Source organism: Equus przewalskii, unplaced genomic scaffold (assembly GCF_037783145.1).
Source record: "Equus przewalskii isolate Varuska unplaced genomic scaffold, EquPr2 ChrUn-12, whole genome shotgun sequence".
NCBI lineage: Eukaryota > Metazoa > Chordata > Mammalia > Perissodactyla > Equidae > Equus > Equus przewalskii.
The window spans coordinates 1,678,357-1,688,971 of NW_027228749.1; the positions used below are offsets into that span (position 1 = coordinate 1,678,357).

General features: G+C 48.1%; 2 long non-coding RNA genes across 4 annotated transcripts in view; both read left to right on the forward strand.

Moving 5' to 3' along the window:
• The window catches only part of LOC139081518 (uncharacterized), a 29,961-nt gene extending 27,349 nt beyond the window's left edge, over positions 1-2,612 (forward strand). Inside the window, exons 3-5 of one of the 2 annotated variants that reach the window (XR_011536667.1) lie at positions 574-652; positions 1,249-1,463; positions 2,544-2,612. This is a non-coding gene — a long non-coding RNA (uncharacterized lncRNA). Of the gene's footprint in view, positions 1-573; positions 1,464-2,543 lie in introns of both variants that reach the window. The other variant, XR_011536668.1, reaches the window with a different exon arrangement.
• A 613-nt stretch (positions 2,613-3,225) lies between these two features.
• Positions 3,226-10,237, forward strand: LOC139081519 (uncharacterized). Of its 2 annotated transcripts, XR_011536669.1 has the most exons (5): positions 3,226-3,434; positions 4,530-4,581; positions 5,358-5,533; positions 7,452-7,688; positions 10,023-10,237. It is a non-coding gene; the product is annotated as an uncharacterized lncRNA (long non-coding RNA). The 2 variants fall into 2 exon arrangements; XR_011536670.1 differs by lacking the exon at positions 3,226-3,434 and having other exon boundaries at positions 4,391-4,581.
• Positions 10,238-10,615: the final 378 nt, after the last annotated feature.

A 10,615-nucleotide genomic window follows, 5' to 3' on the forward strand; every position in this document is an offset into this window, starting at 1 on the left:
CCTCTGATCTCTCCTGTAATTTTCTTCCTAATTGAGTTCCTGAACTGAGCATTAATGACTGTCCAAGTAGAGTAGTAGTCTTGCCTATCTCTTTGGAGATGTTGTTACCATGGTTCCTCAGCTCTAGACTCTGGTCTCTCTCACCTCTGAGACATCTTGTCCTTGCTAAACAGTCTACTGAGGAACAAGACAAAGATACCTCTGTCTGTCCATGTCTGGAGTTTTTGCTGAAATCAAGGCATGGACCTTGGTGGCCCCACCTCTATGAATCACCCAGGATCCTGGCCTCTCGAAAGTGCCAAATACGCTTTCCTCTGTGGGGTGTATGGATTCCATCCATCAGTCTCGTCTTGGTGTATAGTCCCACCTATCTCACCAAAGACTAGGGTGTCTGCTGGGGCCAAGCTGACTTTTTCAGCAACACCTATTGAAGGGTGCTGACACGTTCCCTGTGATCTTTCGCGAAAAAAGACGTATTTAACTGTTTGCTCGACTCAGGGCAGAGGATATGGGGGTGATGATCTACCAGGGCTGGGTCAATGTCTGACTACACATTTCTGAATTTGTTTGCAGAAAGTCATGAAGACGAGGAGTATGTGGAAGAAAGAGAACCAGTGTCCAAAATGAACGATCAGGGCAGGGTAAAGGACAGGTAAAGTATGGAAAGGGTCCTAGAAAGATCAAGGAGTGCAAAGGTGACCACATCTGTGATGCGATGGTCACCCAAACCTGCAGATTGCACTCCTGTCATTCCCTCAACTAACAACGACATAGCCCTCTTAATGGGGTTGTGCAGTCTCTTTCTGGTACTTGTAGAGTTAGTCTGAACCAAGGTGAACTAACTACTCTCATGGATTTCCTGTACTCACGGACATCATGTGTCCTCTCATGGATGGTTGGTTAAAAGGTAGGGTGAGATTCATATCCGCTTTCTGCAGAGTTCATCTTAGGTCGTTGGCAGGTATTTCACAGCAAGGAAGGTAACTAGACCCCCCAAAATTGTATTATGTTTAATACTGAGAGAAGGTGACCTAGAAGGTACAAGAACGCTGGAGTCTGCAATGCCTCAAGAGCTGGTATTGCCTGGCCGCTGATGTAACTTTCAAAAACATTTATGCATTTGCCAAACATGTCCCAAAATTCTGTTTTGAAGGCAAATGGGGGATGTTCTTATAGAAAACTCTGTGGAGGTCCTAAGAACCTTTGACTCAATTCCAATTATACATTTTCCCTTCTAACCCACCATAGGGAGTTTGATTTTCTAATTTGAGTTCAGGCACGAGAGCTGACCCAGTTATGACTAAAGACACGGGAAGGAAGAGAGCTATCCGTCCTGCTTAATCAGAACCTCAAGGACCTCCTGGGCTGCAGTGACCTTAACAACCTCCGGGGGCAGGGCTTCCAAGAGCAACTGGCTGAGGGATGCAGGCTGTCCCAGGCCGTTGTCAGCAAGCTCAGCCCAGGTAAGGCGGCCACAGGCCCTGACTGCGCTGAGCCCTCCAACTTCCCTGGCACACAAGAGGCTCCACTTCTCCCCTCATAATGTTTTTGCCATCTGTCCTGGTTCCCACATCACACTTGGGGTCATGACAGGACCAGGAGCGGCTGGGTGGGAGGACAGAGAGGAGAAATGTACAAGGTGGAGGTGATAGTGTTCCAAGTGCCTGCTTCCTCCATTATGGGCCATGGCCCTTGGGACAGGGGGAAGCCTCCACCCAGTGTTAGAGCACAGAAAGGCAGACATGATAGGAGGCAGCTAGTTAGTCTGAAAAGGGCCCTGAGCTAAGCATGGACGTTCCCAGGCTCCAGCCTGTGTTCTGCCTTTTCTAACAGTGGGCGAGGGATGGATGTATCCTTCCTGGATTTCAGTTTCTTCATCTCTAACATGATTAACACATGTGTTGCATGGTAGCTGTAGCATTCCAATAGGGAATGTCTATGAGTGTACTTTCGCAATGCTAGAGTCACTCACTGGGGTTGATTTCAGTCCTGGGTATGGTAGAATCTGGTAGTGGGATGTGGGTTTACACTAGAATACTTAGCACTTAACGAGGAGAGAATTTTCCTGGTGAACGGTAGACGCAGATGTGGAAGTCCCCACGAAGGACCAAGTCATGTGAGACTCATGGGACAGAATTGTTTTTCCTCTCCTGAGAGAAAGGAGGAGGTTCTCTGTGAAAGGCATGATGAGACACAGAGTCACTGAGCTTGGGAACCAGCCTTGTGGAAGGAGGGAGGAGAGAGTGGGAGGAGCCCCTAGGAAAACTGGAGAAGCATCTCTTGATCTGGGTAACAAAATCAATTTTTAACTCCTTGCCCAGTTCCACCCAGAGCATGCCATCTGGGATCCATCAGATCAGGGCCACTTTGCCTGATCGATCAGAATACCACAGCAGCCCATTTCTTTACAGATAAAACATGACACCTTTCTGAACTCATGTAGGGATAATTCGTGTCTCCAGGCCCAGAGAGGCACCTGCATTTGTAACGGGTGAAGTGGAACAAGCTAATATCTAAATGGACTTTTCTCAATTTCTTTGCAGAAATCCATGAAGAGGAGACTGAAGAACACCTGGGATCACTGACATCCAGGTAACAGTGAAGGATCAGAGGAGGGTAATGTACAAGTCAAATGCAGAGAGGGTTCTGGAAAGAAGAGACACAGAGGTCAAAAGTAGCTACTTTCCTGAAACAAGGAGGCACAAAACTGGCTGATTGTGCTTGTCTCCTCCACTCCCCCATCTGGAGCGTCCATGTTCTTTGTAACATGTGGAGTCTTTCTCACTCACAGTGAGGTAACCAGGCCTAGAGACATCCTGCCCCTTCAGAAATGCCTTCTTCTCCTCCAGAGGGTCAAAACCCAGAGTAAGGTCCATACCTGCTCTCTGCATGTGGGCCTGAGCTTGTTGGCAGGTATTTCATGACAAGGAAGGTAACCAGACTAAATAAAAATTCATATTTTGTCTCAACCTTTAGAGAAGGAGGCCTAGAAGTTACAAGATCTCTTAGAGTCTCCAGTGTCTCAGGAGCATGTTTTTACTGGGTCACTGTATATAAAATGCAAAAGGAAAGAAGAAAAAAATGTGGTCCACCAAAAATGAGCAGATTTCTACTTGGAACGCCTTTTGGGGATATTCTCACCGAAATCTCTCTCAAACTCCTTATCATCTCTCATTACCCCATTTCCACTCTGAGGATTTCTCTTCCCTCCCACCTCAGGAAATACCATCTCCTAATTCACGATCATGCACGAAAGCTGACCCAGATACGCCAGACATCATGGGAAGGAAGAAAGGTCTATGTCCTCCTCCATCAGCACCTCAGGGACCTCCTCACCCACAGTGACATTGGCAGAGAGTGGGGACAGGGCTTCTGAGAACAACTGGCTGAGGGATGCAGGCTGGCAGAGCGCCTTGTCCACAAGCTTAGCCCAGGTAAGGCAGCCACAGGCCCTGGTTGCACTGAGCCCCTCCAAGGTCCCTGGCTGACAAGAGCCTCTGCATCTCCCCTCATAATTCTTTCACCAGCTGTACTGGTGTCCACATGGCACTTGGAGCCATGACAGGACCACGACTGGCTGGGTGGGAGCAGAGGGGAGAAATGCACAGGAGGACGTCATAGTGCTCCAAGAGTCTGCTTCCTCCCTGAGGGATCGTGCCCTTTGGGGCAGGAGGCAGCCTCCACCCGGTGTCACAGTGCAGAAAGGCGGACGTGACAGGAGGCAGCCTGTTAGTGTGAAAAGAGTCCTGGACTGAGCGTGAGCTCCTCAGGCTCTTGCCTGAGCTCTGGCTTTTATAACTACAGGTGAGTGATTGATTTCTCCTTCCGGGATTTCTGTTTCCTCATCTATAAAATCGGTCAAAAGATGTGTTGCATGGTAGCTGTAACTATTAAAGGAGGGAATGCTCACGAAGGTACTTCAGAAAAGGATGATACTCCTAACCGTTTGGGGTTTATTTAGTTATAATCCTAAAATCTTGGTGCAGATACGTTGATTTGTAATAGAACACTTTCCACAAAGAAAATATTCCCCTCTTATGCTGTAAAAGACTATTTGGAGTTCCCCATGGAGTCCCGGGATGTGTGGAGGGGTGACTCATGGGGTTTTCTATCCTCCTTTTAGAGAAAGGAGTGGGTCTATGTGGGAGTTCTGAGTGGACATAGAGTCACTGAGACTGGGAACCAGCTTTGTGGAAGGAGTGAGGAAAGAACTAGAGAATTCCAGAGGGAAACTGGAAAAGTACCCGCTGATCTGGAGACAAAAGATATTTGATCCTTTGCTCAGTGAAACTCACAGCATGCTATGATGGGGATCCAGCAGGTCAAGGACATTTTGCCTGATGGGTCAGTACATGGTCCCAGGGCATTCCTTCAAAGTCAAACATGGGGCTGTCAGTACAATTCTCTCAGTGTGTCCTGACCTCATACACAGGTCATTGCTGTCCATGCCCAGGCAGGCCTTTGTGTCTGTAACAGGTGAAGAGGCACTATTTCATCTCCGTCTGGACATTTCTGAATTTTGTTTGCAGAAAACCTGGAAGACGATGAAGATGAGGAAGAACAAGAATCACTGACCCCCAGGTAACAGTGAATGAGGAGGGCTAATAAGCAAGGGTAAAATGTGGGGAGAGTACCTGAAAGAAAGACCCTGAGGGCCAAATAGCCCCAGGTTTCACATGCCAGGGGGAGCCAACACTGCTCCTGGTGCTGATTTCAGTCACTCCAGCAACGATGGCAAAGCCCTTTGAATGAGGTTGTCTGTTGTCTTTGCGGTACTTGTGGCCTCAGTCTGACAAGGGGAACTAAGCAGTCTCAGGGATTTCCTGCCCTGAAAGAAATCCCTTGTTCTCTCTTGGAAGGCTAAAACAAGGATGAGATGCATGTCTGCTTTCCCAACTGTTGGCCTTATGTCCTTCATAGGTATAGCATAGCCAGAAAGGAACTAGACAAAATTTAAAAAAAAAAAAAACATAAAAGGTCACAGTATTGACAGAAAATTACCTAGAAGGCACAAGATCTCTGGGAGTCCACAATGCCTCCGAAGCCTGCATTCACTGGGCTGCCATATGTAAATTCAACACAATGTATTCACAAACTGGAAGCCATTGTATTGGCTCTCCGAGTGTGATGAGTCTGCCTTACAGGGAGAGTGCAGGCCCCATCATCATCTCACTGTCTGTCCAGTGCACTGAGCACGTTCTGCTCACTCTCTTTTTTCTCTCTCTCCCTCTCTCCTGTTCCAGGACAGCCAGGCTTTGCCCCAGTCCCTTGGACCCTACCCTTCAATCAGAACCAGCTGGGATACTGTGGTGTCTAATCCTTCTTGATCTCTTCTTTTCTCTTCCCTCTCTTACCAGTCTGGAGAGGGAGCTACAGGAAAAGGAGATTGCGAAGCAAAGCCTTCAAGATCCATCAGGTGAACAGAATTTGACTCCTTCCAGTCCTCGTGATCTGTCTGCCTCCAGGGAACTCCTCAGAAGCACTGCCTTTCTGTGTGATAAGCCTCAAGTCAGCTTGACTCTGGAGGCAGCCAGTGAGTACTCGCATTATAAAGCAGATAAATCCAAGTGGTCTCCCAGTTAGCCTCCATATTTTTTAAGCTCACCACGGCTGGCCAGGTAGAGAGATATACTTTCTTCAGGCTCTCGGACAGAGTTTTAAGTACAGATTTCAGGAGGGCTTGGGAGCTGTGCTGTCACCCTAGTTTCTAGCTATGTCCCTCTCAGCCTGTCCCTCAGTGGCATCTGCAAGCCATTTTTCCCCAGGTGGGAGAGAGAAGGGATCATGACCACCTCACAGCCACCAGTACAGCAGGGGCACAGTAGGTATTTGTCAGACCTCTTTCTTTAAGATGACGCATCTCATCTCCTGCAGTGTTCTAGCTAATTGCATTTCCTGAGCAGTGTCTCCCACTCTTCTCTGGCCATCCACACCTGGAACAGTTTTACTCAATTATTCTGGAGGTCTGTTCTCATGATTTGGGGTTCAAAGCGGATTCTCTACTTCCTCTGGGGTGACTACCTCCCTCTGAAGATTTAAAAACGAGGTCCTGGATGCTGCATCCTGACTGTGCCCCTTGGTTTCAATGAAGCCAAAGCTCTGGCTCTGGTTTCCCCTCCTCCATAAATGGCCGTGGTTTTCATCCTTTGTGTAGGCTCAGTGACTTCTTCCATGTGTGGGTTAGAGCTTCAAGCATGAGTCACGTCTTAGTGTTCTAATCTCATGTAAATGTCAACAACCAGTGTGCCTGATAGGACCCTCGTCTAACTTATGAGCAAAGAAGAACATGAGGCCACAGGACAGAAGGACTACAAAGGCAGGGGGAGGAGTCTGCATGTGTAGAGTTGGACCATGGTGAGAACAGGACTTCTGGGTGATTAGATTATTCAGACGTTTGATCGTGTGGACATCACAGGATCAGAGAAGCAGAAGGAGATTCTTGGATCCAGGTGTCAATGATGAGAGTCTCATAGAGTGTGTTGTCAGGAATCTACATGGTAACACCATCCCAAATGACAATTTTACGAAACATTTAAAACAAACATTGGTGGCAATGAGGATGTGCAGAGGGGAGGAGAAAGGGGAACCCACAGTGGTGTGGAGAAGGCCCTGGGGGTTATGATCCACCTTAGCCTGACCTGGACTGGTCTGAGGCTATTTCAGGTCTTTGGTTAGCCCTCTTTCTGAGAATAGATTTTCATTTCACAGAAGAAATAGAAACACGTTTGATTAGGGACTAAAGCCCAGACCCCCCAGAAGAGTGTGTAACATAAGGACTGTGCAACATATTACGTCCCTGAAGAACCACACAAAGCCTGATGCTGTAGCAGTCTGGCCCCAAAGTTTCTTATAAGGGTCTCAGACCTCTACTACATTACTTACAGCTGCTACTACCTGCCCCCCACCCCACAAGTGGCAAAAGAATATATATGTGTGTGGGCGGGTGGAGGGCAGCCAAAACTGGCAGAAAAGGAAGGTCAAAAGGCTCCAGAACTTTGCAAAGATTCCAAACTTGGTCTACAGTTTCCCAACTCCCTTCTTACTGGAAACAGAAGCCTTGGGACCATACTTCTTCCCTTCCTCTGATATTCTTCTGGGTAGACATCAGCAACTCTTTCTCCCCCATCTCCTGAGTCCTCTCTAGAACCTTCTCTGTAGGCTCCTGGACTAAGGTTACTGGTAACAGAGTAATAGGCATGACCTCATCTGCCCATGCAAAGCCCTCTGGACTCCAGTGGGTGACTGTCCACTTCAGGGACACTGTAGCCTGGGCACATGCCATCTCAGCCTCCCCAGGCACACACATCATGGTGACATCTCCTTCATATACATGAAGTCTGAGTTTGTTTCCTGAGACCACTGACAAGCAGGGACTTCTGAAATGAGGGGTCTGGGAGAGCTTAGCAAAGGGAAACTCAGATTGGTCCTACTGAAACCACTTCTTGTTTCAGTTCCTTCCTGGGAGGCTTGTCAACAAGGGCCTTTCAGCGGAAACTTGAGTTTCCAAAGGTCAGAGATGCAAACTTCACAAGCACAGCTGGAGCCAAGCAGCTGGGGGAGCAATTATCTGGGGCTGCAGCTGGACCAGTTCCATTGTGGGGATGGCAAAGCCTGGCTTGGTCTTTCCTCCACCATCTGGAGCTTTGCAGCCAACAGTGTTTCTGGAAACCGAGGTTCACTCTTCCAAGGTAAGAGAGAAAAGAAGAATAGGGAGCTCTAGTCCGTGTGTTGGGCGTCACAGGGTTGTGGGGCAGAGGCGGCAATGGGGCCTCTCCCATGCTCGCTTCAGGTCAGGTTGAAACCCGTGATGCTCTGAGAGAGCGAGGTGGTGAGAGTGTGGGCTTTAGGATCAGCTCTGCCCCAGGTCCCGGGTTTGCGTCTGACAGGATGTTTACCTTGGCCAGGTTGTTTATCCTCTTAGGTATTTACATCTCAATTCCTTCATCTGAATCCCCTGAGAATTATGTCTGCATTCCATACTCTTACTCCTACTGCATTAATACTCTTGGGAGTATTAAGGACATAATTTCCACAGTCTCTGATTCAATAAAAATTGCTTGGTAACAACTATGAGTATGTCAAATCTACCCTCATATCTTCCTGGTGCTTTAACACTTACAAAATGATTCCAGGTGCATCGTTCCGTCTGGTGCAGAGCAGTCTTCTTGGTCTCCCCTCTCTCTGGACCCCATCTTCCCTTCTCTCTCAGAAAGACACGTTTGCCCATTTTTCCCTCTCCTTTCAGGATCCATCTTCAGGCCAGTTTTCCTGTTAGGTGCCCCCAGTAACACTGCCGTAGACACATTCAGTCCCAATGGAAACACTGGTGCACGGCTCAGTCTCCTCCTTATTCTTCAGTTTTTTCCCTCTTTTTCATGTAAAGGGCCACCGTCATCCTTAAATTGCACAAGTCAGTCTCTTTTATGATACTCTATTTAATTCACCATCTCTACTCATCACTAAGTCAATGTCCTCAGTGTTTTTCTCCTCAGGATCCTGAGAGGTTGCTTAAAACTGAGCTTCCAAACCCTGACATCCATTTCCTCTGGGTCTTGTTCCTCCTCACCCTCCACCACTCTCAGCATCTCCTCCTGGGCCCTGGAGCTGCCTAGTGCTCCTCCTTTAGGTGATGGTGTCATCTGAGGAAGGAGGAGAGACCCATGTTCTCAAGTGGAGGTGGGGCAACGAGGAGCGCCCTGTCGCTTGTGGACAGGTCCTACAGAAAGTCTCAGTGAGGGTCAGGGGAGGCATAGCCCTGACAAGTGCCATCAGATATTGGGCTATTTAGTTGTCTTCTCACCCTCTAGCCTCTCTTTTCCTTCTCCTTGGCTTCCCTAATCCCAGCCAAGACTCAGCCTCACTGGCCCAGTCGCTCGCTTTCCTGTTCACTTTTCACAGGGGTCTGAGCAGGAAACCAGGCTCCACGCCAGGTTTTTTGGCCAAGGATAGTTTCTTAGTCCGTTCAGGCTGCAATCACAAAAATTCCATTGACTGGGTGACGTAGAAACAGCAGAAATTTATTTATTGGATTTCTGGAGGCTGGGAGGTCCAACATCACGGCACTGGCACCTTAGATTTTTGGTGAGAGCCCTCTTCCTGGTTCACAGAGACCGTCTTCTCGCACCATCCTTACGTGCTGGAAGGGATAAGGGAGCTCTGTGGGGTCTCATTTATGACGGCACTAATCCCATTCATGAGGGACCTGCTGCCCAAAGGCCCCACCTCCAAACACCATCACACTGGGGATCCTGTTTCCACAGAGGAATTTGGGGGAACGCAAACGATCCTTCTCTGGACATACCGTTAATGATCTTTGTGTTATCCTCACCCTCCTCGTCCTGGTGTTCCACGGGTCATCTGTTTCTCGCCACAGGGTTTCTCCTTCTTCTTGCACTTCTAAATTTTTTCCAATTTCAACTGACCAGAATAGTGATTAGAATGTCATATTCAATGTCTCCAAATGCCTATTTATGCATCTGTTCAATTCGATAAAAGAACACATATGCATATATGTATTCATATTGTATGTCATACATTATGTGTATCTTGTGTGTACCTTGTATAGAGTACATATATGACATCTATATATGCAAGTTTTGTAAACTCCCCTGCTTTCACCCTCCCCCATTTTTTTCTGTCCTATGTTTTCCCGTGCACTCTGGTTCTGCGTGATTTCTACTATCTCCTTCCTGCCAGTAGGACAACCTCTGTCCATGTGATTTCCTTCCCTTTGTCTTCTCTACTGAGACACTGTGTTTATCAATTCTGTTTTTCTTCAGATCTTTTGGCAAATGGGAGTGTGTTTGCCTCCTGACCATCTCATCACCACTGAGCACTGTAAGAAAGATTGACAAAAAAGAAAATATCAGTGTCTGCATTGGCTTCACCTCACCCGCACAGACTTTCAGATGGCCGTTGTTGTTCGAGCCACTTTCCTTATTCGATGTCACTCTCGGGTGGGGAGTAAGTCACTGTAGGTCATGAATAACGGTGGATCCTCTTGGCTGTGGTTTTCTTTTCAGAGCTGAGTTTGGACGCATCCCTCAGGATGCAGACCCCTCCCACACTGAAGGGTGATGCTCTTGAGTGTTCTGATGCCAGCAAGCAGGGGTGTCAAGTCGTTGGCCACATTGATGCCTCAATTGTCATCCAACAGAGGATTCTTGTAAGAAAACTGCAGCTCAGCAAGTGGAGACTAGCATGCAGATTCCCTGGCCTTCATGCTTAGGGTCCAGAGTTGATCCCATCTGGGGCTCTCAGATGCACTTATTCCTCAGTGCTCTCTGTCTAAGGTTATAGCTCAGTCTCCCACTCTTTTTTCTCTCCCTTGTTTGTTCTGTTCAACATCTGGTGCTACCTCTGTCTGGTCTCACCTCTGTCCTCCATGGGGGCTGCCACTGTACCAGGCCCTTCCATCCCCGTCTCCTGTTTGCACTCTGACCTCTGCTGTGTTTCCACTGCCGCTGTCCTGATATTCCCTCTCACCTTTCCTCTTAGCCAAGGGGACGACCAGCCCCATGGTCCTCCTCATCACAAGAGCATCTTTGAGCCACTGAACACATTGCACTCTGTCTGAAATCACACACTTTCTTGGCTTCTTTGCCTTCCTTTCCCT